This window comes from Vipera berus (genome assembly GCF_964194415.1).
Source record: "Vipera berus genome assembly, chromosome: 1".
Lineage (NCBI taxonomy): Eukaryota > Metazoa > Chordata > Lepidosauria > Squamata > Viperidae > Vipera > Vipera berus.
This window is the reverse complement of record NC_138202.1, coordinates 337,231,185-337,241,764: the sequence shown is the minus strand read 5'-3', so window position 1 is coordinate 337,241,764 and position 10,580 is coordinate 337,231,185. Positions and strand designations below refer to the sequence as shown.

At 44.1% G+C, this 10,580-nt stretch overlaps 1 long non-coding RNA gene across 1 annotated transcript in view; it reads left to right on the top strand.

Annotated features, from left to right (window-relative positions):
- The window catches only part of LOC308660619, a 33,019-nt gene extending 28,835 nt beyond the window's left edge, over positions 1 to 4,184 (top strand). The window contains exon 5 of the long non-coding RNA XR_014024761.1: positions 3,925 to 4,184. This is a non-coding gene — a long non-coding RNA (uncharacterized lncRNA). The remainder of the gene's footprint in view (positions 1 to 3,924) is intronic.
- Positions 4,185 to 10,580: the final 6,396 nt, after the last annotated feature.

Genomic DNA, 10,580 nt, shown 5'->3' with positions numbered 1-10,580 from the left:
AATGAATTCCTTTACCATCAATCCCTTTACTTCTTTTTTTTCTAACAAGAGAAGCCATGAAAAAGAAGTTACCCAGAGCAAAGAGTCATAACTAAGGAATCATTCAGATCACCAACTGATCTACGCCTTTCTATTCAGTGATCTCTACCACTTAGCTGGATACGCCATGTTAGGAATTTGCTTCCTGCAGCGATTATAAATGATCAAAACAGCTTAAGCAAATAATCACAGAACTTATCACATGCTAAATTACAATTGGACACCAGGAGAAGAGACTGTCAACCCGCTGAACCCAGCTTCATCTCTCAATTCAACTTGATGGGATTTTTCTTAATCTGAAATTCAGCCGCACTAATTCAAATTCTAATTGCAGCAGATTTGCAAGCTCCAAGTTTGCACAAAACTGAAGAAACCATTTAAAGCAAAAAAACACATGGTTTTAGCTTTAAAAACAAAAATAAAGTGTCCTTCAAGTCAAACTTGATTCTGTGGACACATTCACATATTGTTTTGTCTTCTTTAAATTTTCTAATGATTGTAAAACCAACATGAGCCATACAATTTTGGTATATAAAAATTAAATAAATGAAGTAATGAATATTTTCTTGGCAATAATATTGAAAGTCATTGGTCATCTTCTTTTGGGATTATTTTCAACTTTTCAGTCTACCTATCTAATACTGGCTTCCCTCCAAATTGAGAAAAATTGGAGCACTGCCAGGAATCTTAGTAGGCTGGATAGCACAAAAATACCTGTCGAGACATATTCCCAGGTGCTGCCTCTTGCTGAGATGTAATACAATGTACTGAACCACAAACTAGATAGCCACAGTTTAGCCCAGGGGTAGGCAACCTCGCCTCATTTATGACTCATGGACTTCAACTCCCAGAATTCCTGAGCCAGTCCATGAGTCATAAAAGAGCCGAGGTTGCCTACCCCTGGTTTAGCATAATGAGTTTATGAACCTAATCAATCTGGTCAGTATGTCCAATATCCTGGACATAGAATTGAAAAATTGACTGTATGTCCAGAATATGAATTCTTATTAATGAACACAACACATTACTGCTTTTTCCTATTTGCTTTCTTTTTCCTACTCTTTGCTTTTGGTGAGGGTAAGTGAAGCCCCTTTCGATTGTGTAGGTTAGTTTCTTTTTCATTCCCGCCCATTTTGTTATTTTTGCCCTTCTCTATATTGTTCAGTTTTATACTTTTGCTTTTAATCGTTTTACTTATAAATCACCCACTGATATTTATGTTTACTAAAAGAGCCTTGGTGGAGCAGTGGGCTAATGCCTCCTTAAGTAACACCAGCTGCCTGCAATTAGTGCAGGTTCGAGTCCCACCAGGCTCAAGGTTGACTCAGCCTTCCATCCTTCCGAGGTAGGTAAAATGAGGACCCAGATTGTTGGGGGCAATTAAGCTGACTTTGTAATAATGCCGCTTGGGGTGTGTGTGAAAGCCCTAATAAGCAGGCATATACATAGAATGAAGGCTACTGCTAAGCTTGTAAGCCGCCCTGAGTCTTCGGAGAAGGGCGGGATATAAATGGAATTAAAATAATAAAATAAATAAAATAAATAATAATTACCCTACCTTGACATCCCTTCCCTGTCCCCACTCCATCATCTTCATCTAGCACAGGGGTAGGCAACCTTGGCTCTTTTATGACTCGTGGACTTCAACTCCCAGAATTCCTGAGCCAGCCATGCTGGCTCAGGAATTCTGGGAATTGAAGTCCACAAGTCATAAAAGAGCCAAGTTTGCCTACCCCTGATCTAGCATAATGTATGGATGAATGTTCTTAACTAAGTCAAAGGGTCACATAGCAGCTGTTCTTTTTTTCATGATTGCTATATTCAGGGAGGATTAACCCCTTGCTATCTTCAGCCTCTCTCTCCTCAGTCAGGAAGCACTGATCAAACCCTTAAGTTCTGCAGTGAAACGTGGAACCACCTCTGAATTGATGGGTAACATGAAGGCACACTTAACTAAAAAAGTAAAACTAACGCCCAAAGCAAGGAATGGCCAAATACAGGGCATCCGATGCAGAGGCAGACAGATTGACCACTCTGCATTTAGATGGAGCCAAGTAATGCAGAGCTACTAGCTTCCATCTGAAGAAAGCGATGACCACCCTTGCAAGAATTGCATGAGGACATATTTTTTTCCTAAGAAAGGGAGATATACATATCCTTATATATACATGATTAGCAGTAGAACTGCAAGTAACGTAGGAACTTTGGTACTCCTCCTGTAGAGGAAAAGCCTGACACATTTCAAGAATGTTTGATTGAGGCTTCATAAAGATTCAACTTGGGCTTACTGTCATGTTCACATTGTTTCTGTTAGCAGTTCATAAAATTGAGCTTGTGATTAAATATATATATATATTATTTTTTCCCTCCCATTTCTCCAAAGGATGGGGTTCTTTCATAGACTGGAAGTAGAACAACAGTAATGCCTTAAAGGTAAAGGTAAAGGTTCCCCCGCACATGCGTGCTAGTCGTTTCCGACTCTAGGGGCTGGTGCTCATCTCCGTTTCAAAGCCGAAGAGCCGGCGCTTGTCCAAGGACGTCTCCGTGGTCATGTGGCCGGCATGACTGGACGCCAAACGCGCACGGAACGCTGTTACCTTCCCACCATAGTGGTCCCTATTTTTCTACTTGCATTTTTTAGGTGCTTTTGAACTGCTAGGTTGGCAGAAGCTGGGACGAGTAACAGGCGCTCACTCTGTTACGCAGCACTCGGGATTTGACCCGCCAAACTGCCGACCTTCTGATCGACAAGCTCAGCGTCCTAACCCACTGAGCCACCGCGTCCCTAGTAATGCCTTACAAGGCTACTATATGGTGTTTATCATATACCAGAAGGAGAATGCTCTTCTTACAACAATGCAGGGATTCCCTCATCCATGCAATGAAGAAATCCCTTCATGACTCTGGATATCAGGCCAGCTCAAGACATTTTGTTGTCCTGAACAGCTGCAGCATATAATTAGAGGTTCCCTTCAGAACTTGCAGCTCTGTTACAACTCTAAATGTGCATAGCACAACAATTAAGAGACAGGCAGCTCCTGGTTCGAGCCCCATTCGGTCACAAAGAATCATACGCAAGTCATTTCTTTAAAAGCCCCATTTGATATATGAATACTTATCTAACTTCCAGGCCTGCTACAAGAATAAAATGGATATAATACATGAATATACAGATACCAAGCCTAGTTACTAAAAATGTAATGAGTTAAATTTGCGGTGCTGTGAAAGCAGCCCAGGAACATAAGACCAAGCCTCCACCACTCCACTTAGAAGTAGGTGGGGAGAGGGGTTAGTTTATTTGCAGAAGGACGTCTGTACACAGAGTAGCATGGTGTTTTAATTATATAGAAGCAGTAATTAAACAACTATTGTTTGTGTCACACCAACCTGACTAAAGGCAGCTGCTGCCTTGCCCCATCAACAGACCCATCTTTCCTAGACAAGTTCCAACTCTGGTGCATATTTTTCCCCTCCATATTATGGAGAAGGATGGAGGTTGTAGTTTCAGAAATCTAAAGGATAACAGGTTGAGAGGGTCTCAATCTTCCGCAAGGGGAATAACTGAACAGACCCAAAGAAGAAAGCAATCTATGTGTGTGTGTTTGTGTATGTACAAAACAATCCCTGAGCACCAATCTTAGGTTCTATGGGAAAATAGATTTTTTTAGACTTTAGGATAGCAAAAACTTTATTTGTACTAGTTTTTATTCGACAGAACATTGCTTAAGACAAATACTTACATAAATCTGCTTGTTCCCAATACATTGTCCGAAAACATTTTTCCACATCCAGCTGACTACAGATACAATCTGTAATATTGAAATTCTATCTAGTATATTGTAAATCAGGGCTTTTCAACTTTGTCACCCATTGTACCACTTTTAGGATATGGCAACATAAGAGTACCACCAGTCGCCTATCAAGGTGTCAAAAATTTGATGACCAAAAAAAGGAAAAAAGAAAAAAAACCTGATGAAGTATAGGTAGTCCTCGACTTACAACAGTTCGCTTAGTGACTGTTCGAAGTTACAATGGCACTGAAAAAAGTGCCCCCCAAGCCACAGCCGAGCAAGACACCTGCCTGCCCACCTGGCAGCACTCTTCCTCCTGTCCGAGGTTTTCATTGTTGTGAGCATTTCTGTTGAGGATTGGCAGCGGGGGTGGGGTGTGTGTGTGTGGGGGGGTTTGTTTGGTTTTTATTCCCCCCCCCATCTGCTGGGTGGTTGCAGCAGGTTTTGGTCACCTGACATGACCCTGGGACACTGTGACCGTCATAAATATGAATCAGTTGCCAAGCATCTGAATGTAAATCACAAGACCCTGGAGATGCTGCAACATTCCAGTTGATCGGCACTTCTTCTGGGCTCAGCAGAAGCGCCAGGATCAGCGACGAGCTCCAACTGGAGCCTGGCGCTGATCCTGGTGCTTCCACTGAGCCCTGACAGCCCTGCAGCTCCAGCCATCTCTCGCTCAGGCTTGTGCAGTGCTGCCACCAGTTCAGTTCATTCCCCTCCTCCGCTACCACTTTTCTAGGATAGTCGCCTACCACCTGCCAGGTACCAATGTACCACAGGTGATACCCGTACCACTGCTTGAAAAGCCCTGTTGTAAATGTTTTACTTCTGAGTAAACATGCAGCGATAAGAGTGTCTCTCTAAAACAGGAGGAAACAACTACAAGGCTATTTGCATGCAAAATATCTTCTATTAATCAAGAATCAATGCTCACTTTAATGCAACTATTTAGGTGGGATTTTCTTCTCCAAAGAGTCCAGGCTGGGCAATCAGCAACTTCCTTGATGGATGTCAGGAAGAAAGCAATGTGACAGAGAAAAGGCTGCACCTATTATACCTTCTAGCCTAATTGCAAGAATGTCCCACTTTGATTTAATTGTATTAGATTAGTATTAAAGAAAAATCAGGCAAAGAGAAAGTTGCGAGAAGGAACAAGATGCAGAATACATGTCCTTGTTAAGTATATTGCATAGAGATGAATTCAACATAGGAATCTGTTTCTGGTTTTTAAAAGGACACACACACACACACACACACACACACACACACCAGCTAAATCCACTAATCAAACATATTCCTTTTCCCCTACGGGTTCCTCCAATTAGACTTAGTGTGTGAATGAGTACAAGACTCATGGAGTGACCTTTCCATCAGGTCAACCATTCTTTTTCCAGGGAGACTACTTTTAACTACTATATGGCTTATAATGGACTACGAGATCAATGAGAAGCCTCTCAGAACAGGCTTTTTTGCTAAGCAGGACTGGAGTACTTCAAGCATTCCAGGGCAAAATGACTCATATGGAATGGATGGAATTCTATAACTAAAAAAAAAATAGAACACACAAGGCAAGTTAAGCAAAATCTTCATTATTACAAACAGATATGTTTTTCCATCATTGGAGATTCTTAGCTACTCTTTCAACATGTAGTGGTGGCATAAAAGTAGATACTACAACCTTTGTTTTTTAGATATGGCTCAGAGACATCTCTTCTAGAAAAGCAGGCTGTGTATCCTCTTTCCCAAATCTTACAAGGTTAGCATTACACATTAAACTTTGGAGCTGGATTACAAAACACACTTGCTATGTTCTCAGAAGATGTTATGCCCAAATAAATAAGATGTTATGCCCAATGACATGGCAACTTAGTTCACACAACAGACTAAGGCTATGACTGAATGCTGAAAATCTTGACCCACAAACCCACCAGCCCCCTTTATTTTAGCCTGAAGGTTGTACGAATCCAACCACTAGGCAAAGAATTACTAAAGCAACTTTTCAGTGGGTCTGCCCTATGCCCTTTTCTCTATACAGAAGCTGCCCAGAACTCCCCCTCTCGCTGCCTTTCTCCACTCTGGAGCTGGGAAAAGACCCTTCTACCTGCTGCCTCAGTTTCCCAGCTGGGAAACAGGAGGGTCACCAAGTCTAGACAGATGCTCCAGGGCCGACTCTACCAAGAAGAGGCGCCCTTTCCAGGCCAGCTGGAGCTGCACTGAAGAGGGGAGGTCGGTGAAGCCCGACAAAGCCCAGCCCTGCGCCAATTCCCAGCGAGGAAGCCATTGTCAGTAGGCAGCCCCCCCCCCTCCATACACACCGAAAGAGCCGGAGCCGCTGCCCCGCCCTTCTTCTTGCGCGTCCCCCGAGAAAGGGCAGCGACTAGTCCAGCGCGCACAGACAAAGGCCCCACAGTCGCCCTCCTCTCCTCGCCGCAGGCGCACAAAGAGCGGCGCGTCCAGGAGCATCCCAGAGGGAGAGGGAGGCGTCCGAGCAAGGCGGAGTAGGCAACCAGCCGACGAGCACCCGAATGGGCTCAAGTCCCAAGGCCGGGCGCCGACCAGGGCTACACCCTTCCCGCAAATCGCCAGCGGCCTCAGCCAGCCAACTCGCCGGGAGGCAAAAACTAAGCGCCGGGGGAGAGGCGCATACAGGTGCAAAGCGCCCCCACGCCTCCCCGCGCGCAGCCAGCCGCCCTTCTACAGGCAACCAATGCCGCTCCTCGGGGCTGCGACGGGCAGCAGCTTCTGCTCCCAAACCCCGAGACAAAGGGGGAAGACACGCCCCGGCTCCCCACCCCATCGTCCGCCCTGGAGAGAAAGCAGCCCCCGAGGCAGCTCCCGCCAGGCGTCGAGGGGACCGCGCGGCTCCCTTCGCGTCTCCGCTCTCTTTAACTGAGCCCGCAGATGCTTTATCCAGGTAGACTCTTCATCAGTCGGTCGATCGGTCGGTTGGTTGGTTGGTTGGTTCGCCCGCCCGACTTCCCGCGTCTGCAGAGAAGGATGGAATCCGACGGCCTCCCCTCGACGCCTTGCTACTCACCCCGCAATGACTGTTCCCAACGCCCGCTGGCTAAGCTTGCCCGTCGCCGATCGTCCTCGCCCAGCTGCCACCCGCGTTCACCTGCTTCCCTCCGAGCGAGGGGGAGGGAGGGATCCTGCCCTCCCTCTATCTCTTGAGCCAATGACAGCTCTTCCCTTGCCTCTGAGGGGGCGGGGCCTTGAGCAGCGGAGAACTACGATTCCCGTTAGGCTCAGCGCCAACCAGAGAAACAAGCCTTGATGGGCAGGGTGCGGCCTCCTCCATCCTCTGAACCGGTGCCTAGGTTACCATGGTGATTGTGGAGCGGGCACTGGGGCCTCTTTGAGTACCAAAGACGCCCCCCTAGTATAGGGCATATTACGAGGGTAAGCCTTCCCTGGTGGTGAGGGTTGTTGCATCTAGAGTAATTTGGACTGCAAGCTCAAGTTAGAAACAAAAAGATGCTGGGAAGGCTATTAAAACTATGCAATCTTAACCAGTAGGAGCTCCTTTTTTTCATATTGAACAGGAGTTGATACAAACACAATGTTATCTTTATTATTTTGTTTTTGTTTTCTACAACTGTAAATGATATGGTAGTCTGAGATGGAGGCAGTTTTTGTCATCTGTATTTCAGTGTTGATGGCTTTCTGTTCATTCTTTATGAATGAATGAATCCGCATGTCCCAAAGCGATGATAACTGGGTGCTCTTTCGAGAAAGTAGGCAACACATGAAGGCTTTTTTTATCCTTGCTGTTACCTTCGAATCCTTTGCATCTCAGTCTCCCTAACACATATAAAAGCACTAATAGCATATCCAGGGCTTTTTTCCTCATAGAACGCTCAGAATGGAGTTCCGGCACCTTTTTTGGATGGAACCTTGTAGGGTAGGCAAGGTGGGTTGTATGACGTGTGAGTTCTGGCACCTTTTTCTTTTACAAAAAAAGCACTGAGCATATCCCAGATTAAAGTAGATCACAAGCTACTACTTTATAAGATAGAAAATGTGGGTTAGACAGCACCACCATCAGATGGTTTCATAACTGACTGACCAACTTCACTGAACGTGTAGTCCTTAATGGAACAGCATCTACATGGAGGGAAGTATGCAATGGGTTACCCCAAGACTCTGTCTTAGATCCAATACTCTTCAATATTGTCAAAAATGATTTAGATGAGGAGATAAAAGGGGAGCTCATCAAATTTGGAGACAACACCAAGCTGGAAGGAATAGCCCACACTCCAGAAAATAGGCTCAAGGTACAGAAGGATCTAGACAGACTGGAACACTAGGCCCTATCTAACAAAATGAAATTCAATTGTGAGAAAAGTAAGGTTCTATACTTAGGCAATAAAAACCTAATGCACAGGTAAGGAATAGGTAGTACCTGACTCAATAGTAGTAATTGTGAAAGCGATCTCAAAGTCCTAATGGACAACCACTTAAGTATGAGTTAGCAGTGTACTACAGCTACCAAAAAAGCCAACACAGTTCTAGGCTGCATTAACAGAGGGATAGAATCAAGATCATGTGAAGTATTAATACTGCTTTGTAAGGCCTTGGTAAGATCACACGTGGAATACACAACCAGTTTTGAGTGCCACAATATAAAAAAGATGTTGAGACTAGAGTGCAGAGAAGAGCAGCAAAGATGATTAGAGGGCTGGAGGCTAAAACATATGAAGAACAATTGTAGGAATTGGGTATGTCTAATTTAATGAAAGGACGCGGTGGCTCAGTGAGTTAGGACGCTGAGCCTGTCGACCAGATGGTTGGCAGTTCGGCGGGTCGAATCCCGAGTGCCGCGTAACAGAGTGAGCGCCTGTCACTCGTCCCAGCTTCCGCCAACCTAACAGTTCGAAAGCACGTAAAAATGCAAGTAGAAAAATAGGGACCACTACAGTGGGAAGGTAACAGCGTTCCATGCACCTTTGGCATCTAGTCATGCTGGCCACATGACCACGGAGACGTCCTCAGACAAGCGCTGGCTCTTCAGCTTTGAAACGGAGATCAGCACCGGCCCCTAGAGTCGGAAACGACTAGCACGCATGTGCGGGGAAACCTTTACCTTTAATTTAATGAAAAAAAGGACTGGGACAATGATAGCATTGTTCCAATATTTAAGGGGCTGTCACATCCTATTCTCCAAAGTACCTGAAGGTAGAACAAGAAGCAATGGATGAAAACTAATCAAGAGGAGAACCAACATTTTAGATCCAAGGGAAAAAAATGTTCTTTTCCTATTATGACAGTTCAGTTGCTAAGATTACCCTCGATCAGAGGCTTACTTAGGTGTTGCTAAATTTTGTTTAGTCATAGACAGGAACTATCTTGATATTTGCATATGTGACCTACATGATTTCTCCTGGCAGAAAGATATGTCTTAAGGGCAGATAGGCGGGAACAAATAAAAGTAACAGACTTGGTAATACAATAATGTTGATATGAGAGTATTGCTGTCATGTGGTACTTGATGTTATACCACTGTTCTTCTGTCAATTTCATGGTTTATGCTTTTTTTAAAAAAAAAAATTATGCTGACCAATTTTGCCATTTAATTTTAAACATGTTTAAAGTGAACTTGAACTATTTTAAAAAACAATATGGTATTATTGTTTTAAGGTTTTTTAGTTTTACAGAAAAGAAGAAAGGAGGTTCTCAAAAGCATCACCTGTGGTATAATGAAAAAGCAAAAAGGATGCGGCTGTATAATGATGGTAAGAAACTTTTAAATATGCTTCAAAAAGGTCAGACAAGAGAAAGGTCCAGGAGCCACCAACGCACAGAAATAATATAAACCTGTGTTCAAATACAAGTTTTTTTAAAAATAAAAAATAGCAGTTCTTGCAATAATTGGTATTATTTTGATAGCACTTTTAAAAATTCAGGGTGCAAAACTGGTGATAAATCAGGGGAATTTAGGGATTAATATATTGGATTGGGTATCACAAAAGGGAGAAAGAGAAGACACAGGATGATGGCAAAACCTAGCCATTGAGAATGGAATCTTACATTACAGCACCCCCTCCTGGGCAAAATCTCCAACTGCATCCCAGTTTTCCACAAATACCATTAAAGGTAAAGGTAAAGGTCCCCCAGCACATGGGTGCTAGTCGTTTCCAACTCTAGGGGCCGGTGCTCATCTCCGTTTCAAAGCCGAAGAGCCAGCGCTTGTCCGAGGACGTCTCCGCGGTCATGTGGCCGGCATGACTAGACGCCAAAGGCGCACGGAACGCTGTTACCTTCCCACCGTAGTGGTCCCTATTTTTCTACTTGCATGTTTACGTGCTTTCGAACTGCTAGGTTGGCAGAAGCTGGGACGAGTAACAGGCGCTCACTCTGTTACGCGGCACTTGGGATTCGACCCGCCAAACTGCCGACCTTCTGATCGACAAGCTCAGCGTCCTAACCCACTGAGCCACCGCGTCCCTCCAACAAATACCATTAGGATATTGCAAAAAAATATAATTTAAAAAAAAAGAAATGGAAAACGTTCTGGTCCAGACACTTGCACTCTTAGATCCATTGACTATGCACCCAGCATGCATGGCTTTTCTTGTTCTGTTTTCTCAGCCAGGAATACTCTGCATTTTTTCTGCTGCATTCAAGGAATATTAATCAGAACTGGATTATGAAAGCTGTCTATGTACATTTTTATTATTTACCTTGAAACTTTAATATGATATGGCCCAGAATTCTGCCATTAAAATCATAGTCATTTAATGGTTT